Source organism: Tenrec ecaudatus, chromosome 12 (assembly GCF_050624435.1).
Source record: "Tenrec ecaudatus isolate mTenEca1 chromosome 12, mTenEca1.hap1, whole genome shotgun sequence".
Taxonomy (NCBI): Eukaryota; Metazoa; Chordata; class Mammalia; order Afrosoricida; family Tenrecidae; genus Tenrec; species Tenrec ecaudatus.
Window position 1 is genome coordinate 58,493,894 of NC_134541.1, and position 21,511 is coordinate 58,515,404.

Sequence of the window (21,511 nt, forward strand, 5' to 3'; positions counted from 1 at the left end):
GGCGCTTCCAAATGAAGATGTGCTACTCGGGAAAGCCTGTGGTCTGCTTCTGAAGTCAGCCGTTGTCAAAACTATGGGTCCCGGCAGTAAGATCCCACTGTGCAAGGAGTCAGCTCTACTGCAGCTAAAAACAATGATAACACATTCGTCACAGGTCATCTTTATGCATATTGTCCACCTCTACTGAAACACTTAGTCTGTTACATTTTATTTACTTGTTGAAAGACACGTCTTCACTTATTCTTTCAGGAAACATTTGTAGAGGTCCTCTTACTAGGTAGGCACCATAATCAGTCTTTTTCTTCAGGGAGCCTACACTCATTGGTAAAGCAATGGAGTGAACGTATAACATATGGCAGGAACTATAATAAGCATAGGAACAGGGTATCATGGATATTAAAGGAGGGCATTATCTCCCCTTTTTAATGGCAGGTGGGTTGAGTAAGCAGATTGTGACAAGTTGCTTTGGAATCAGCCCAGGGGATAAAGGTGAATAGTCATTGCCATCAGGCATTGGGGAAATAGTCACAACTATTTGAGATTTTTTTTTGTATTGCTCTTACATGACATTTATTTTTCTAGGCCACAAAGTACTTTTCAGACCACTTAAAACCATTCTTTTCACAGAGCACTTTCACATAATACCCAAATTTATTTCCCCTTAAGTATTGTCTGTTGTGTATTATTACTAAAATCCATTCCACTTCAACACAATGAAGGAGACACATTCTAGACTCACACATATTAAAGGTTTGTGAAAAAACTATCCTAATTCAAAACATTTTTCTTCTGCATCATATCTAAAGTTTACATACTTATGACTAACAATCCTGTATATGAGGGGCTGAGTAGAGCTTTGGATTCACAATTTCAAAGCCACCCCATTTCTTAGGACTTCAAGGGATTGTAAAGTAGGCATAAATCTACATGTTCGTACTGATCAACACACCATCAATTACCTCCAATCTCGTCACAAAGATGTGAATCAAACTTCAGTGGTTGCAAGACAAAAATTTTAATGAAATTTGGTTACTGGGCATGTAATCACCCACAGGGCTAAATTGTTTACACAGGATCATAATAGAAATTTAAAATAGACGTTGAAGTAAAGGTTACCTGTTGTCATCTTCGCACTCATCTTCCTCCTTCAAAGATTCCTTAGCATATTTCTCTGCCTCTTCCCTTAAATCTTTACTTCATGTCTTCCTTTGGTTAATTCACCAACCCAACTGAGCTCTAGTTCAAAAGCTTTATTCTTAACTTCATCATGCACCATGTAGATTATTTTTTCAACTTCTTTAACTACATGTGGCATGTCATTTCTTTCATCTGAAACGTCGCAAATTCTGTTTATGCAGCTCGCCTCGCTTTACCAGTAGCACAACCCCAATGACTGTAAGAGACACCTGTTGGATCCATCCTGTAGGGTTGTGCACCATCATTCACACTGTAACAGCCGAACATAAAACTGCAGCCAAGAGTTCTGACAGCACTGTGGAGTGTATATGCATGTACATCCATGGCCACTCTGTCTATAAGATGCTTTAGTGGAATGGTATAGCCATAGATTGATCTGAGGTTGGAAACCTCTTCTCTTGCTGTGGCTGCTGAAGAATGACCATCTGCCAACAACCAGCGACCGCCATTCCAACCTGACGATCAACATCCAAAAGCTGTTTGCTGGAACATTCTCATAAAGTTTAGAGAGGACTCATTTCTCTACCCCAAAGCCAGCACCATCTCTACACTGGATTCCACTAGCTGTGTGACTATTTCCCACAGCCTTCATAGCGTATTCCACTTGGGAACTCTTCCGTTGGTGAGAATGTAGAGGCTGACAGGTCATCCTCGGTCCTGGTAGAGTTCATCATGCTTAAAACAACTGGAACACTTATGACTTAGCGATCTAAAGAGCTCCTATTTGAGATTTTCTAAGTAATTTTGGGTGGCTTGGTTGTATGGGGAGAAGTTAAGATAGGACAAAAATTGAGAAGTCAGATGCTATAAAGGACTAAATATAGACAATGAATTTATAAATCAAAGATTTTAAGCTGAGAGGGATATATGATTAGGTACTGGTTCAAAAAACAGACATTTCTGTGATAGTAAGGTTTTATGTCACATTGGCTGGGCCAGAATTCTCAGGAGTTTGGCAGTTGATACATCCTCCATAATGGGGTCTTTCATACTGTAAACAACTCCATGATGGGTTCAGATCTAGGTAGCAATGCTACTTTAAGAGGATTAGAAGGGAGTGTCATCACCTTGATCAGGTCACAGGCCTGGTGCAACTGAAAGGAAGATTCTTCAGGGGTGTGGCCACTCCTTTTTATGCAGACTGTGGGAAGATGTTCTTCCCTTATTGCTGGTGTGGATCCTGCCTCTGTTGCACTGACCTGATTCTATGGACCTTGCCAATGGCCTGCCCTATTGCCTGGCGAACCTTGGCACTCTCAGCAACTTGCCAGCCTTCCGGCAGCTTGCCAACCTTGAATGCATGCAACTTTGCAGCCACAATCCTGACCTGCTGACCCTTGATTCATCCACCCTTACATGTGGCCTATGGCCTTCCTTCTTGCTTCCTAGTTTCTCTGTCCACTTCCTGGTTCATCTGTGCCAGCCTCTGGGTGATTTATATAAGGCTCCGGCTTAACCTATGACCCATGGATTTGAACCAGACTAGTCTTAACCTTGTCTACAACTCTGTGATTCACCTTCTTGATATAAATTTCTCTCTCTCTCTCTCTCTCTCTCTCTCTCTCTCTCTCTCTCTCTCTCTCTCTCTTATATATATATATAAAGCTTCACTGAATTTGCCTCCCTAGAGAACACAGCCTCATACAGTATCCTTTCATGAATATAGAAAAAAAGATATACTGAAGACATGGGAAAAGATTGGGTAAAATTGGAAAAATCACCTTCTCTGTAAAATCCACTTATCAGCTTGGAAATAATGGCATAATAGATGTTTCTTGACATGGCCAAAGTAAGTTACTCTTCCTTATGAAATAAAAGCGGTCCTGTGATTCACATGCACCAGTTCATTTCTACCTAGAAACATACAATATAGAATCACTAATCAAATGGCCTGAATTTTAAATTTCACATGGATTCATATTTGTTCTTTTGCCAAAAAAATTCTGTTGAGTACAGAACATATTTGGTAAAAAACCATACAAGGCGTACACCCCCAAAAATGGAAGTTTGATTTTTCAAAGCTATGTATTTAAAAAATTTTTTTTCGCGAAACAACCTTATCACTTTCAAAATACAATCAATTACACTTAATATATCTGTCAAATCTGCAATTCCATGCTTGGAAACATTTTTTCAAACTCATCTGTTTGGGTGGCTGATAGCATCTCCCTTGTTATTTTTTTTCACCTCTTCTACTTCTTCAAATAGCTGTCATTTCATGTCCCTCTTAATTCGTGAAAACAAAAAGAACTCTCTCAGAGTAAGGTCAGGCAAATAAGGTGTGTGGGTCAAGAGAGACATGCTGCTTTTTTTTGCCAAAAACTGGCACAATGAGATGGCTATGTGAGCAAGTACATTGTCCTAGTGGCAAAACCAGTAACTGTCTGCCACAAATCAGGCCTCTTTGTCTCAAACAGTTAACACAAACATTTCAGAACCTCTAAATAGAAAGCTTAAGGTGACATGTTTGACCATTTGGGAGATTGATGGACATCCAGAATGAGGTTTGTCATCAGTGGACATTTCACCTTTTTAAAAAATGAGAAAACCACTCGTACAATTGACTTTTTTCCCATAATGCTGTCCCTGCAAGCTGTGTTAACATTACAACAGTTTCTCCAGCATTTTTCCCAAGAAGGAAACAATATTTCACAGCTGCATGCTGGTCTCTTAAAGCATTCACCACACACACACACACACACACACACACACAAATGAGGTTCAAGTGAAACTCCTTTTACAAAAAAATTCACTGTGACCAGAGAGAACTTTCCCAGGTGATGTCGCTGGGTGCACTAATTCAGCATCCAGTGGGGAAAAAAATGCATACTAAGAAAGCTCCACTAAACAGCTTTTTTCCAGTATTTTGGGGGTATGTATATGTGGTAGTTATGTAATCATTTGTCAATTTGAGGATTAAGAATGTAGGGGTGGAGTCTAGCCTGTCAATCAGATCATAGCCAATGTGGCCTTTGTGTGGGCATGGCTTCTTCCTGAGAATTCTGGGAAATCCGGTATTTCCTCTTTATGTGTAGGAGAGACTCTCTCTCACTACTTCACTTCCTGGGAGACATTGCAGCTGACAAGACACATGGAACTACACTAGTGCCCTCATTTGGAGAGGCCACATAGACCTACCCTGATGCAACCAGACCTCTGAAGCCAGAGAAGCCATGTAGAGACCCCTGCCAGAGCTGAGATGCTTACAACACCACTGCATCCAAAGACTTTCTACCCTCTGGTCTGTGATGATTTTGTGTTTGGCATCATTGCATGTGTTTCATGAGTATGAAGAGGACTTTATAAATTAGTATTGAATATATGGGTCTTTATTGGATTTATAGACTTGGATTGGACTGGCTTGGGATGCTTTCTCAATGTTCAACTCCTCTCGTATATAAATCTCTTTTTTATACACATATGTGTGTCCATGGATTTGTTTCTCTAGTCTACCCAGACTAACACATTATACGAGTGGGTTCCCTGCTCAAACAGAATTACCTTGGGCAGACAGGAGCTTTGGAGTACACATTTATGGCTTTGTGGTAGAAGGATTAATAAACAGTCTAGTGTTGTCATGGAAATCTTTAATGAGCTGAATTTTAGATAATGGATAAGGGAATTTCAGGTGTACACATATGAATATCACATATAGAGAATAGTACATACAATTGCAATACTAATTAAGTATTGTACTAGCCCAATAAATTGACTGCCATCAAGTCAATTCTGACTCATAGTGAGCCTCTATAGGGGTTCCAACACAGTAAATCTTTATGGGAGCAGACAGTTTTAGGTTTCTCCAAAGATCAATGGCTGTTAGCTTTGAATCGTCTTGCATTAGTAGCTCAATTCCTACCCCACAGACCCCGAGGGGCTCTTGTATTAGTTCTGTAATGGGTGAGAGGTACAAGAAAAATACAAGGCATGCTTTCAAGGATTATCCAGTTTGTAGAGAAGGCTGATCTGATCTATTAATATAAACAATAATAGAGCCAATCCAATCCGTGCTAATTTCTTATACCTCTGTACAGGAATCTGGGTGACTCAATGGTTTAGTATTAAGCTTCTAAATAAAAGATAAATGGTTCAAACCCACCAGTCATCTCTGTGACAGAAAAATCCTGGTGGTCTATTCTGCTCAAAATACTAGGAAACACTTCTGGTTGGTTCTACTTTGCCAAATAGGGTTGCTGTTAGTTTGCATTGACTTGACAGTACACAACAAAAAATAAGAGGGAGGTTGACAAAATAAAACCATTCCTTTATATTAGAGGTGGAGCTGTGGTTAGTTACCACTGAGTCATCCCCAATTCATGATGACTCCACTTGTATCAGATTAGATCTGTGATTATTCAGAAGTAGATCTCCAGGACTTTCTTCCTAGTTCTCCTCAGTCAGGAAACACGGCTGAAACCTGTTCAGCATCAAAGCAACATTGAACCCCTTGACATACGAAGGGTGGCTGCACATGAGGTGCACTGGCCAGGAATAGAACCAGGTCTCCTTCCTGGAAAGCAAAAATTCTACCATTGAACCCCTGTTGCCCTTGGAGTTTGCAGTAGGTATTGGGTAATCGGTAGACTTGTAATGGTGATGGCAATTAAGAAAAAAGGGATTCAGAAAAAAACTATACAACTATTTAAAACTAAACAGGATAGTTTTTCTTGATAAGAAAGAAAATAAGGGGTCAGTAAACTTTTTGCAAGTAGGCAAGGATCCTGAGAGAAGATTAGATTCTTCAGGAATGCAGAAGTGCTGGGAGGGAAGAAAGACAGGAGTCACCACCCATCCCTTGGAGGTCACTGCAGGGGCCTGAGATAGGAGAGGTTGACAAAGAAATGTGGTCCAGGAGAAGAAAGTCAGTTGTCCTCCAGCTGATTGCAATTCATAGCAAGTCAAAAATTAATGATTGGTTTTTCATAATTAGATTATTAGGGCTTTCTTCTGAGAGGACACGGAATGGATTTGCAATTCCAAGCTTTCAGTTGGCAGCCAATCATGGTATCCATATATACCACACCACTCAGCCTCAGAGAAGAAGAAGAGAAACGTAAGTGCTATTTGTGTTGGGCTGAATTTTCCAGAGAAACAAAACCAGTGATACTCATTGTGCCAGTTACGTAATTTCATGTCAACTTGAAGATATATAAAAGTGTAGGGGTAGTATTCAACCTGCCAATCAGGTCACCGTCTGATGGTGCCACCTTGTGAACTTGACCTTCTCATAAGGAGGGCTCTAGGAACCTCCCCACCCCTCTCTGCCTTCATCTTCCCACTGGCTGCCCCTGATTGCTGCCAGAGATCAGAGATGAATCCACCACCATTGGAGCCCCATAACTCTGCACCCACCAGTGGGTGATCTTCCTGCATTCTGCACCAATGTATGTGGCTGTGGAGTCTGAACAGTGACTTATGGATTAGTATCAGATTTAGGGACTTGAGTTGGCCTGAGATAGGATACTTTCTTGATATATAATTACTTCTTGATATAAAGTTCTTTATTTCCATATATGAGTGTTACTGGATTTGTGTTTCCAGTCAACCTGGCATAACATTCTTATATATGTATGAGAAAGAACTTCATATTCAGGAAAACATTTATATCAAGGAAGGTAGTCAAATCTTGTCCAACTCAACATCATGAGTCAGATGCTGGATATAGTCCTGTCCACACTGTTGCCAATGAAACAGGAAGGGGAAGCAGGAAGCAGGGAGAGCACAAGCCAGGGGTGCAGAGTTTCATGGATCCAAGTTCAGCAGGAATATGGAAGGCTGCCAGCAGCTCCCACAGCAGCTCCCAGGAATGGCAGGCTGTAAAGGCCACTCCCATGCCCAGACCCAGACTTCAAGCCAACAAGACGGTGAGGAGCGGCAAGAGAGGGCTCAGATCCCCTTAGTGGCTCTCTTATAAAAAGGCCACACCACCAAGGAGGTATCATCATCCTGTGGCCTGATAGGTTGCACCCCACCCCCACCTTCACAGAGATGCAGCAAGTTGGTGCAAAACATAATCATCACAGTATTCCAAAGGGAAATTGAATGGAAATGAACCTTGTGTGGATATGGAGGTTAGAAATGTGATTACAACATTTAGAAACTGTGAGAAAGCATTTTAAAATCTATTCACAACCTAAAGAAAACCAAGAAGGCTGTTTCTATTAGCATATTACATCCAGTTTCGGTAATTCCTGGCTTGCCTATGGAGACTTACCGATCATAAGATGATTAGGAATGCCTGTGAGAATTACATATCTCTGAATCATTGCCTCCACCTTTAACATAGCCCACAGAGACGTGACCCAGAAACAGTATGCTAATTGAAAGAAGTCAGATACTGTGCTGTTCTGCATTGTTTTTACTGTATTGTGAAACATATGATTATATAACTTATATTTAATGATGAGCATAGTTTCATAACAATTTATATTATTACATATAAAAAAGCAGATAACTGCATAGATACTTCAAGAAATTAATGACATAATAGTACTAAATAACCAAACATAAAGTTTTTTCTAAATATTACATTTACTTTCTTAATTTTATTTTTTATTTTGCCTGAGGTGGAAAGCTGAATTCATCAGATTCTTCAGTTTATGACAGTTTGTCATCTTTGGTCTTAGAAGGCTTTTTAAAATAAAAATTAAGTAGTTAAGTAAACTGGAAAAAAATGTATTCACTACAAATATGTCAGGAAAGGGTTAATATTGCTTAGCTATAAATAAGTTATGCTGATTGAGTTAACAAGAAGAATAAAAAGGCACTGATATTAAAATAACAAAAAAATAAAGACATCAAAAAGAGGATGTTAAAATGATTGACAGAAGTACATTCATGAAAATAGTCAAATTATTATAAAGTGATTATAAATTGAAATGTGGCTTTTCTATGATAAAATTTGCAATTTAAAAATCAGAACACTCAGTAGTGGGAAAATTATAGTGATAGGGGTATTATTGGAATGGTATAAATTACTTTCAATTGCCTCGTGTGCATGTGAAAGTTGTACATTGAATAAGGAAGACAGAAAATAAAAAAACATTTTGAACCGTGTTGTTGGTGAAGAAACTTGAAAGTATCATGGACTTCCAAAAGAGCAAGCAGATCTCTTTTGGAGGATGTACAATCAGAATGAACCTTAAAGTAAAAGATGGCAAGACTTTATCACACACACGGTGGACATGCTGTCAGGAGAGAGCAGGCCCTGCAGAAGGATATCATGTTGGGTAAAGTGGAGCACAGTGAAAAATAGAAAGGCTCACTCTGAGTTGTATTGATGAAGTGGCTGCAAATATGGACTCAAGCATAAGATCAATGGTCAGGATGGAACCTCTGCTATCACAAGCCTTACTCACGCTAGAAATGAACGCACATCTGTGGGCCAAATTCCATCAAATGGCAGACAAGTCTATGAGGAAGGATAAGGGCGTTGGTACATGCCCTCCTTAAGAGAATCAGCCATTGGGGAGCACCCAAGGACAAAGCTTGAGGCGGATTAGGAGAGAGTTAGGAATGGAGACCAGGAACAGAGGGAGGGCGTAAAATGGGTATTTTATATTGATGGGGGATTGCAACGAAGATGATGAAACAATGTTTGTATCATTGAATGTAAAACTGATGATCGGCACTGGAAATTGTTACCCAGATCACCGAAAACATTTTTGGGATTTTTGTAAATCAACAATATCTCTTTGATAACAATGGTATGCTTTCCCAATCCATGGTGTTCTCTTTCTTTCTTTCAAACTGGGAACTTTTACAGATATTATAACAATCCATAATTCAATCAAATCAAGCATAATTGTACAATTGCTGCCACCATCAGTTTCAACACATTTTATTTCTCCTTGAACTCCTTGATATCAGTTCTGCTTTATCCCCCGACTGTTCCCCTTCCTCCCAGACCTATATTTTAATAATATTTATTATTTATATTAATATTTCCATATATTATACCATCCAATATATCCGCTCACCTACAATTCTGAATTTTGTTCCCCTTGCGTGCAGTTAGTCATCATTGCCATCAGCAACCCCTTCCCCCAGCCCCATCCCTCTCTTCCCTTACCCTCAGGGAATCATTACTCCCCTTACTGTTTCTGTAGGGTTATCTATCCTGTCTTTCATGCATCTAGTGATCTTAATTATACAAATAAACATACCTAGGTTTACCAATATTAACAAGGTCAAGGACAGACCATAATTGTAAGGGGAGGAAATATTAAAGCACTGAAGGACAGTCATGTGTTCCTCAGTGCTTTACTTGGTTATGTATGCAGTGGCTATGCGTTGGCCTGCTCTCTGCCTGGTTAGCAGTTCGAAAGCACCAGCAGCTCCGCAGGAGAAAGACTGGCTTTCTACTTCCCTGAACAGTTACAGTCTCAGAAATCCACAGGAGTTGCTATGAATCAGCACTGAGATAATTAATTGTATGATGGAGAAAAAACAAATGTCTTGAAATGCCCGGGAGATGTGCCGCTTTCTCCTGGTCTAAAGCCGCGTTATTTTCAATCACTTGGTCTGCGTGCAAATGATGTCCAATGAAAAGGGAACAAATATCACGGACATCTTTGAATTATGGTACTGGCAAAGAATATTCATTATACCATAGACTGCCAAAAGAATAAACAGACCAGTCTGGGAGAAAGTATAGCCAGAATGGTCCTTATAAGCGAGGCTGTTTTGATTTCATTTCACTCTTTTTAGACATTGAATGAGGAGGGAGTCATCCCTGGGGAAGAAATTCATGCTTGATAAAATACAAGCTCAACAAAAATCAAGGAGACCCTAAACAGCATGGATTGACATGGTGATTGTAGCAATGGGCTCGAACATAGCTACACTTGTGCAGATTTCCCCAGACTGAGCAATATTGCCTTCTGGCATACACGAGCCAGAAGTGACTGGATAGCACCTAGCAACCACAGCAAAGATGTTCATTACATTGTTGTTGTTTGTCTTGTGGTAGTAAAAGCTTACTTTTCACCTAGTAACCAAAGCATATAGTTAAATTATTATGGTGTCATTATATTCATACTTGTAGTGATTATATAGTATCATGACCAAATATGTATATTATAAAGATAAGTTAAAAACACCAGGACACAAAAATAAGAATATGTTCTCCTAATTGAAGGCAAATACCACTAACTGCCCCATAATTCACTGTTGTCAAATAATTTCTGACTCAAGAGACACTACAGGACCGAATAGAAGCACCCTCAAAGTGTTTCCTAAACCGTCAATCTTTCTGGAAGCAGACGCTACATCTTTTCCCTTGGAACATGCTGACCTTGCAGTTAGCCACTCGATTCTGAGCACACTGATCCCCTTTAAGCACCTACCAAAATGGGCGAAAACATAATACAGGACAATGCCAAAGGTTGTTAAGCATGTAGAGCAATCACAAATCTTATTAAACAGGGCAAATTTTAAAAGAAAATATTTAAAAGTCTTTAATAAATTTCAAGGTGCAACTGCACTATGACTGAGCAGTTCTACTCCCTGGTATTTACCCAAAAGTAGTGAAAGCATATGTCCACAGATAATTATCCGACAACATTTATAACAATTTCAGTGTTATAATAAAAAAAAAGCCTGAATGCGACTCAACGAAAAGGTAGTTGGTGAATGGATAAATAAATTGTGATGATCACACAATGAAATACTCCTCAGCAATAAACATAAGAATGCAAGCTAGGAAAATTACAGGATCATTAAGTTAAGTGAATGAAATAAGATACAATATGTGTGTACTGTATGATGTAAGTTATAGGACTTAAAGAGAATCTCTGGTGATGAAAATCAGAACAATGTTTGCTAGTGGAAGGGAATCAGGAAATTTTCTTAAGGAATATAATACATCTGATTTTGGTTGGCAGTAATGTTTATATAAGTTCAGAAAACCTAATTATTTCATATAATTAATATCTGTGGTTTATAAATTATACTTCAATAGAAAAAATTCTGTTGGAAATTTTTAAGAAATTGATTACATATTTAACTAATAAAATAACAAAATAACCCTGGAAGAAAATGTGTACTTATAAAACGAGAGAATAAAATGTAATCATTATCATAGCATGGATGATCTCTATTAAATAAAAGAGTATTGTATGAGGTATCTTACCATTGTTTTTAAGAGCCGAGGTCAAATCAATAATTTGGAGGATCTAAGAATTTGTCTATGTAAGGCTTCTGAATTATAGTTTCATCTTATCTCTTTTAATCATACTGTCTGGTCCTGGTTTGGCAATGTGGTGACAAGGCACTAAAGTGAAAATGACACGCTAGCAATGACATGCTGCTCAAATATGTTTGTTTCTACTCAGAATGATCTAATTCTCACAGATCCCTAGGCTAGAAAGGCTGTTTCTCAGGAGAGTTCTTCCTGTTAGGCTTGCATATATTGGGACAGAGCAGACACTAATGATGTCATAAATATATATATATATATATGACCTCCTCCCTGGTTGACAGACGGCAGAGAAGGTAGGGAAGGGAGACTCCGGATAGGGCAGGATATGAAAAAATAACAATCTATAAATTATCAAGGGCTCATGAGGGAGGGGGCAGCGGGGAGGAAGGGGAATTAAAAAAAAGAGGACCTGATGCAAAGGGCTTAAGTGGAGAGCAAATGTTTTGAAAATGATAAGGGCAAAGAATGTACGGATGTGCTTTATACAATTGATGTATGTATATGTATGGATTGTGATAAGAATTGTATGAGCCCCTAACAAAATGATACATACATATATATATGTATATATATATTAGAAGCTTGTGTGGGAAGCCCGAGTCCAGATGAAATAACAGATGAGACTATGTATGATCCTGCCACACAGAGAGTGGAGTACTTCTTAGGGCCCAGTGGGCACAAGGACATCCTTATTCCTGTAGGGTTGGGCTGGAAAGGCCCATAAGTTTGTGGAACTGTCTTCAAAGTAATATCTGACATTCACATAATGCTTTATGATTTTAAAAGTTACTTTGCATTCATTAACTTATTAAACCTTCACAGTTCTGTGACATGAGAAGAGTAGATTATACTACTCCCCTGGTAAAGATGTGAAAATTAATTTTCAAAAAGATAATTTCTGTAAGGTTAGAAATATTTTTAAGTAATAGAGCTGGGCTTTAAATAGCAGTATCTCTGTCTCAAATGACTAAGTTATTTCAAATAATTCATCCTGTCCCCACAAAAACACGCTTAGCCACAGAGGAATCTCTTGCTGAAAGGGTCCATGATATTCAGTTTGAATGCATCTATTATTTTCTGATTACCTCTTATCCCACCTCCCGTGTTCGAAGCAATCACTTTCTCTTCTTGGTATGTAAAACATATCTACTCTGTCCTACCCACCTCTCAATTGTCACTTAACCATACTACGCAAATTCAACTGTCTACATTTCTCCCTGTAAGTCATTGCCTTCAACATTGTTACTGCTCAATTCTGGACTCCTTCCAACTTTTCAAATCCACAAAAGGAGGTGTCATTACCAAACCATATAAAGAAACAAAACTCTCTGTCTTTTTACATACATATATCCAATACTTAACTAATGATATTCTTGCAAATTGAAAAAATACAGGGTGACTCACGTATTCCCCAAATGTCTTTATATCTAGTAAGGTAGTTCATCAGTGACCAAAATTACATGTGAGAGGAGTGCTGAGCACTGGAATGCTGAAGAACTGAAGGAAATAAAGCCTGTTTAAATTTTAAAGCTTCTCCTATTCTACTAAGAAAATGGATAAAACAACATTAACACAATGTTTTCTGATGCAAACTAAAAGAAAAACACCTAACTACTAGTGTTTGAGATGGCAGTTTAGTAGCATTTATTTTCTCTCTCCTAGTTTAGAACTGATAAAGAGAGACACTTAGAGAAAACCAGATGGAGATCCAAGCAGCACCTTTATATTTTTGGTAAAAATGAAAATCGGATGCCAAATATGGAAACCAGTCGCCATCAGATTGATTCAGACTCATGGTGTCCCCGTGTGGGCTCCACAGAGTTCTACATTGTGTGTTTATTTTCAGAAGTATATAATCAGACCTGTAGTCCTCATCAGACCTGAATTCCAAAGTGCCCAGCGACTGCGGAACTCAACCAGCAACCTGCAGTCAGTAGTCACACACGTAGGGTAGGTGCCACTGGCGTCTCTCATTAGGAAAATGTATTTCTGGGTGAGTGCTAGACACTCAGATCCACCCATTCATAGGGAGATCCAAGCAAAATATTCCAGAAACGTGGAAGAGACTGAGCTCCTCACTTTCAAAAGCATTGGATTAAAATCGTTCATATGCACTAGCCTTGCTGCGATGCGTGGAGAAGGCAAAGGACTGGTTGGAAAGTCAGCTCAGAGACTGAGAAAACTCAGGGGAGATCACGGGTAGAGTCTTCTTCCAATGACAGAAATGTCGATGTTGAGGATGAAGCCTTTTCTTCCCAACACCAACTGCTGCTGTCATTGGTAAGTGCCATCAAGTGGGTACGGACCAATTGTGACCCTATTCACAACAGAGACAACGCTGCCCAGTCTGTGCCCCCCTAACAATTGTTCCCATGCTTCAGCCACTTTTGCAGCCACTGGGTCAATCCATCTTGTCAAGAGTCTCCCACTTTTTCACTGCCCTTCTCCTTTATCAAGGATGATGTCCTTCTTCGGGGACTGGCCTCTCCTGACAACATGTCCAAAGTGGATAAGACAAAGCCCCGCCATCCTCGCCTCCATGAATCACTCTGGCCATAAACCTTCCAAAGCAGATCTGTTTGTCCTTTGGGAAGTCTGTGGCACTTTCAATATTCTTTGTCAGCTCTACAATTCAAATGCCTTCACTGTTCTTTGCTTCTCCTTGTTCAGTGTGCAACTTTCACATACACGAGGCAATTGAAAATACCATGGTCTGCCAATGGAAAATGCCAGGCACACCTTAATCCCCAAAGTCAGATCTTCGCTTTTCAATACTCCAAAGAGGTCTTGTGCAGCAGACTTACCCAGTGCAACGCATCTTATGATCTCTTGACTGCTGCTTCCGTGAGCATTGGTTGTGGATCCTTAACAACTTCAAACTTTTTCTCCACTTGTCATGATCTTACCTATTGGTCCAGTTGTGAAGATTTTGGTCTTCTTCACATTGAGTTGTTATCCATCCTGATCTTCAATAAGTGTATTCAGTCCTCCTCACTTTTCACCTAGCCAGGTTGTATCATCTGCGTGCTGTACTTAGTTTGCTAATAAGCTTTCCTCCGATTTTGATCCCACATGCTTCTTCATAGAATCCAGCTTCTCTGATTATGTGCTCAGATTGAATAAATATGATGAGAGCTAACCATGGTATACACCATTCCGGATTTAACCCACACAGTATTCCTCTGTTCTGTTCACCTAACTGCCTCTTGACGGATGTACAAGTGTCACATGAGCACAATCCAATATTCTGGAATTCCCATTCTTCTCAATGTCATCCACAGTTTGTTATGATGTATAGAGTAGAATGTCTTGGCATAGTCAGTCAAAGATGAGTAGACATCATTCTAGTATTCTCTGCCTTCAGGAAGATCCATCTGACATCAGCAATGATTTCCTTTGTTCCACATCGTAATTTCTGAATCCAGCCTGAACCGCTAGCTCCTTGTCAAAGTACTGCTGCAACTGTTGTTGAATGATCTCAAGCAAATTTGTATTTCCCTGTGATATGAATGATAGAGTTCTATGATTTGAGTAATCTGTTGGGTCGCCTTTCTCTGTACGAATATCAGATCTCTTCTCGTCAGGGGGTCAAGTAGCCTATCTTCCACATTTCTTGGCACAGACGGTGAGTGCTTCGAGTGCTTCATCAGCTTGTTGAGATATTTCAGTTTGCGTGTCATCAGTTCCTGGAGCTTTGCTGTTGGCACAGGCTTTCAGGGCAGGTTGAACTTCTTCCTTGAGTACCTTTGCTTCTTGTTCATTTGCTTCCTCCTGAAATGGTGGGCTGCCCACTGTTTTTTTTTTTTTTTGGTAGAGTGGTTCTTTGTACCTTTCTATCGTCTCTTGTTGCATCATTCAATATTTTGCCTGCAGAAGCCTTCAAGATTGCAACTCTAGTCTTGAATATTTTAATTGTTGATTTTTTGAGTTTTCTGTTTTAGTTATGCTGAGCGTGTTCTCTCCTTGTGTCTTTCTAATTCCAGATCCTTGCACATCTTGTTATAGTACTTGGCCTTGTCCTCTTGAGATACCCTGTGATATTTTCTTTTCAGCTTCTTGACTTCTTCTTCTTCTTTCATTTGCTTTATCTACTTAGATCTTTTCTTTCTTTTTTTAATTTAAAAATTTTTTTTATTTTTAACAATTTATTGGGGCTCATACAATTCTTATCACAGTTCATACATATACATACATCAATTGTATAAAGCACTTCTGTACAGTCTTTGCCCTAATCATTTTTTTCTCCTCTTTTCTTTTTTTACATTTTATTAGGGACTCATACAACTCTTATCACCATCTATACATATACATACATCAATTGTATAAAGCACATCCATACATTCCCTGCCCCAATCATTCTCAAGGCATTTGCTCTCCACTTAAGCCCCTCACATCAGGTCCTCTTTTTTTTTCCCCTCCCTCCCCTTTCCCCCCTCCCTCATGTGCCCTTGGTAATTTATACATCGTTATTTTGTCATATCTTGTCCTATCCGGAGTCTCCCTTCCCCCCTTCTCTGCTGTCCCTCTCCCAGGGAAGAGGTCACATGTGGATCCTTGTAATCAGTTCCCCCTTTCCAACCCACTCACCCTCCACTCTCCCAGCATCGTCCCTCACACCCTTGGTCCTGAAGGTATCATCCACCCTGGATTCCCTGTACCTCCAGCCCTCGTATGTACCAGTGTACAGCCTCTGTCCTATCCAGGCCTGCAAGGTAGAATTCGGATCATGGTAGTTGGGGGGAGGAAGCATCCAGGATCTGGGGGAAAGCTGTGTTCTTCATCGGTACTACCTCACACCCTAATTAACCCATCTCCTCTCCTAAACCCCTCTATGAGGGGATCTCCATTGGCTGACACTTGGGCCTTGGGTCTCCACTCTGCACTTCCCCCTTCATTTAATATGGTATATATATACATATACATATACACATATATACACATACATACACACACTTATATCGTGGTTTTTTTTTTTGCATGATGCCTTATACCTGGTCCCTTGGCACCTCATGATCGCACTGGCCGGTGTGCTTCTTCCATGTGGGCTTTTTTGCTTCTGAGTTAGATGGCCGCTTGTTCACCTTCAAGCCTTTAAGACCCCAGACACTATCTCTTTTGATAGGCGCCCGGCTTTTCTTTCTTTTTAATGACCTTTTCTTTTCTTCAGGAGTGATGGAATTGATGTTCTCCCACAGCTCATGAAGTTTCTGTCATTAGCCTTCAACGTGTCAAATGTGTTCTTCAGATGTTCTCAACCTTCAGGTGGGATACACTCAAGGCTTTGGCTTTCGTGGACTGGTTTTCATTGTTTTCAGCTTTTTCCTCAACTTACATAGGAGCAAGTGAGAGTCTGTTCCACAGTCGGCCCCTGAACTGGTTTTATATGCTGACATTGAGCTTCTTCATCATGTTGACAGACACTCTTATTCATTATCCAACTTTTGTCTGCATATGAGGGGATAAAAAACACCTGAATTAGGTCAGGCGCACCTTAGTCTTCAAAGTGCTATCTTTACTTTTGCACATTTTATAGCGATCATTTGCCATGGATTTACCCAATACAATGGTGTTAGAGAAGAATATTGAAAGGACCACGGACTAGCAAAAGAACAAACAGATCTTTCTTGGAGGAAGTACAGCCAGAATGCTCCTGAGAGGCAAGAGTTGTGAGACTTAGTCTCATGTACTTCAAGCATGTCATCATCAGGAGAGATCAGTCCCCAGAGAAGGACATAATGCTTGGTACAATGGAAGGGCAGTGGAAAATAGGGAGGTACTTAACAAGAATATCCAGCAGCTGCAACAATAGGCTCACAGCTAGCAACAATAGGGAGGAGGGAGCATGACTGGCAGTGGTTCCTTCTGTTTAACAAAGGGTGGCCCTGACTCAGAAGAGACTCCCCAGCACCTCACAACAGGTGTCCGTTTACTTCCTGGTTGCTGCTTCCATGGGCATTGTAGGTGGAGCCAGTAAAGTTAAAGCTTGGCCAATTTAGGCCTATCCACTATTTATAATGATATTGCTTATTGATCCAGTGGGAGGATTTTTGTTTCAATTCCTATTGAAAGCTGCAGTCCTTGATCTTCATTAATAAGTGATTCGAGGCTTTTATCTCACAGTATGTAAATTTTGTTGGGCTTATTGCAACTAGCTAGTGAGTCTTCCTTCTATCCCAATGCCTTCATCTCCATATAATTCAGTTTCTCGGTGATTTCCTCGGCAAACAGCTGAAGAAATATGATGAAATGATACAACACTGACACACGCCGTTCCTGATTTTAAAGTCCATAATATCCCTTTGTTGTGTTTGAATGACTCCCCTTGGTCTATATACAGGTCCCACTGAACACGAGTGAATGTTCTGGGTTTCCTATTCTTTGAAATATTATCCATCATTTGTTATGATTCACACAGCTGAGTGCCTTTACATGGTCAATGGAGCAAAGGTAAGTATCAGTCTGCTGCCTCTGCATTTACTCCTGGTCCCTCTGATATTAACTATGCTATTCCTCATTCTATATTCTTTTCTGAATTCAGCTCGAATCACGGCAGTTCCTTACCAATGTGCTACTCTGACCATTTTTCATTATCTGCAACAATTTTGCCTGCATGTGATATTGATGATTTCATTCAATAATTCCCATATTCTCTTGTGCTATCTTTCTTTAAAATGGACAGGAATATGGATCTCTTCCAGTTGGTTGATGAGGTCGTTGTCTTCCAAATTTGGGGGGAACAGATAAATGAGCACCTCAAATGTTAAAGTATTTTAATTGATTTTCAACCCCCCCCCCTTTTTTTTGCTAATGCTTTCAATGTAGTTTGGCCTTATTTTAATATCATTGTTTCTTTCATTTATATGCTACCAGCTGAAGTAGTTAAATATTTACTGTTTTTTAGCGATGGTGATTCTATGTGTTCCTTTCTGTTCTTTTTGGATGCATCTTGAATTGTTCAGTTTTTCTACCATTCTTTCAGCTTGAAATATGCTGAAGATATTCTTCGCTTTTGGTTTTCTAACTTATTGTTTTACTGCATCATTTCTTCTTTCACTTTACCTTCTCTAAATTCTAGAGCTGGTTTCAGAGCTTCATGTGACATCTGTTTTCATCTTTTCTTTCTTTTTTGAGGTTTTAATGACTTTTTGTTGTCTTCATGTGTAATCTCCTTGACGTCACTCCACTGTCTTTGGTCATTAGTGGTCCGTGTCTCAATGTATTCTTGAGGTAATTTCTAATTAATATTGATCTTTTCCATTGTGTCTTTCAACAGACATCATTTGTCTGATTCCTGCACATTCCATCCATGAAGGTCCACGTGTGTATTCACTGTGGATGTTGTGAAAAGCAGGCATTTATGATGAGTTAACCGTTAGCCTTGTAGTAGTCTCTCCTGCTATTTCCAGAGTCAGTTCTATCATCCTGAAAATATTTTCCAACTACTGACCCTTCTTTTTCTTGTTAACTTTCACATTCAAATCACCAATAATGATCAATGCTTCTTTAATGCATTTTAATTAATATTACACTGCATGATGTGTTATATAATTTGGTAAAATCCTCAATTTCTTCATCTTAGAATTAGTGGTTGCTGTGTAATATAGTATCTCCTTGTAATCCAAAGATAATAAAACCCATCCTATCATTGAAAAATAAAAATTAGTTTAGATCAGAGATGTACTAAGGATATTAAATTTACTTACATCATTTTCTCACCCTCCTAATCTTATGAAAACAAAACAAATACTTTTTAGTTGAGGCTGATAAGGCTCACGGATAATTGCTGTCTGAAAATTCCTTTCTTGAAACATATGATTTAGAAAGGAAAAGTGGCTGATTCTCCCATGCAATATAGTTTGCATCTATTTATTTTATTTATTAAATGGACTTGACTGTAAGAGGGGAAAAAGCAGGAATATATAATCCTTGGACATATCTTGCTTGCAAAGAAGTTTGACCAAAAACAACAATAAAAAATAAAATCTCAATACATTTTCGACTGGCATCTAGCTGTCAAACATGCTTATTCAATTATCTTGATAAAATCAGCTTCAAAGAAGTTCTCTGATGGTGCTGTCATGAACATTTATTTTATCAAACAAGATAATCTTTGCTATCAATAAACCGTGCTTTCTGAAAACTCTTCACATTTCTTCTATTTGCGCTACCCTACTGCCCTTTTAAATCAAAACAATGTTTGCAAGACAATTATGACCATGAATCATCACTTAGAATCTCCCTAAGCATCAACAAGCAGCAGGAATTCAAACTCTGGCAAGTAGTTTTGGTCCACATTCACATATAAGAAAAATAACATTGAAAATGGTAAATTTATAAAGCTACATGTTGAAATTACGCCCCTAGGGTACAGGATGCCCATTGTTAGAAGCAGTAAAGTACAAATGAAACCTGTCTTTGCATGCACAATTAGGTATATGCTTCCATACATGCCTGATTGTGTATGCAAATGAGTGTTGTGTGCACCCATTTACCTGTTCACTGTGTTCATATTTTGAGGATTGATGTAAGTGCTTTTTGTATTATTTTTAAAGTAGAATTGTTCCAAATTGTCTGCAGATGAATGATGCTTTGGAAAATTATTATAGCCTTAAAAACCCAAATTTCAGCAGGCTCCTTTGAAATCTTTGAATGAATAGATCTGGGTTAGTGAAGTGAAATGAAGAATTAGAAACACACAAACAAAAAATAACCTGACTGATTGGAGGTAAATTTGTCTGCATATGTATTTCCCCACTTTATTTCAATATTTTAAGAAGAGAAAAAAAGGGGGTAGAGATTTTTCCCACTTCCTTACTGGAGTTTTGCATTTCCCTTAGCCTCTGTTCTGGTGTGGAGAAGTGGTCCACGGCACTGCCATCGTCATACGTCCCAGCAAACAAGCCTTCTGAATAAGGCAGCCTGACTTGCATTCAGTGCAGCTTTTCTCAGAAAAGACATAGGAAATGGGAGGCTGCACGCAAGTTACAGAACTGTGAGCGGAGAGGGAAAAACTCTCTGAATAATTCTTTGACATTGCATTCAGCCCTTTCAAGACCCAGAGTGATAAAGCACTAAAGATTTATTTGAAAGTATAAAAACCCTGCCTGCCTCTCCTGGGAGATTATAAAAGAGACACTGAGAAACTAAGGGACAGTTTATATTTATCAGGTAACGTGCTGTCTGCTCACTAATAGGCTACATAAATATTTCCCCGTCTCCTGAAAATAACCAAAAAAGAAGAAGAAGAAAAAGGATTCAATTTTTCAAACAAACAAACCAAAAGAGCCGCCGTTTCAATGGTTCTAATGTATGAGTAGATCAATGTAACGTAATTGTGTCATTAGCTGCATTTCTGGTAACAGTTTGACTACCACGTCTGCAAGCCTGGTTTCATCAACAAACTGCATGCTAGCTAAGCGTGACAGGCCCTAGACAGATTCGTGGGCCAGGCCAATATTAGACATTTCATATTCCTGTAAATGCTTAACTTGAGGGAAAATGTGAAACAGATATCTCAACTGAATTTGAAGACAACTTTTTCTTGTGACTATCTGAGGGGGGGGGGATCTATCTAAAAGATGGACAAAGCAAACTCTGTAATGTATGGTTTCTTCCTTCTTTTTGTTCATTTCTTCCCCCTAATCCTGGCAGATGATATTTTCTTAAGCTTCATTACAAAGACCAGTCCACCTCCCTATGCTTGTGCCAAGTGGGAGAGATTCTGCACATTAATGACAGCGGCTTTGGGAACAGCAGAGCGATGAAAAGCTGGACATCAACAGGGGTCCTTCTTCCTCAGCTTTTCAGAAAGCCAAATAGTTGTACAATCCAGAGTGCATCCTGTCATAGAATGGGTTATTCTGACAAAGAATAAGTAATAGTCAATAAATACATCCCGATCCATAAGCTATGGACAATCTAGTGAGACAAATAGATGCATGCACTGCAAACTAAAAAGCTCTCAGTCATCAAGTTGGTGCTAACTCATAGTGACCTGTAGGACAGGGGAGAAATGCCTCTGTGGGTTTCTGAGACAGTAACTCTTCACAGGAGTAGACAGCCTTAGCTTTCTCTCCCAGAGCGGCTGGTGGTTTCAAACTGCCAGCCTTGCAT

At 39.3% G+C, this 21,511-nt stretch overlaps 1 protein-coding gene and 1 pseudogene across 4 annotated transcripts in view; one reads left to right on the forward strand and one right to left on the reverse strand.

Moving 5' to 3' along the window:
* OPCML (opioid binding protein/cell adhesion molecule like) overlaps positions 1-21,511 on the forward strand; it is a 732,004-nt gene that overhangs the window by 406,226 nt on the left and 304,267 nt on the right. The window lies entirely within an intron of this gene.
* LOC142422227 (proteasome subunit alpha type-3 pseudogene) lies at positions 1,113-1,868 on the reverse strand (annotated as a pseudogene).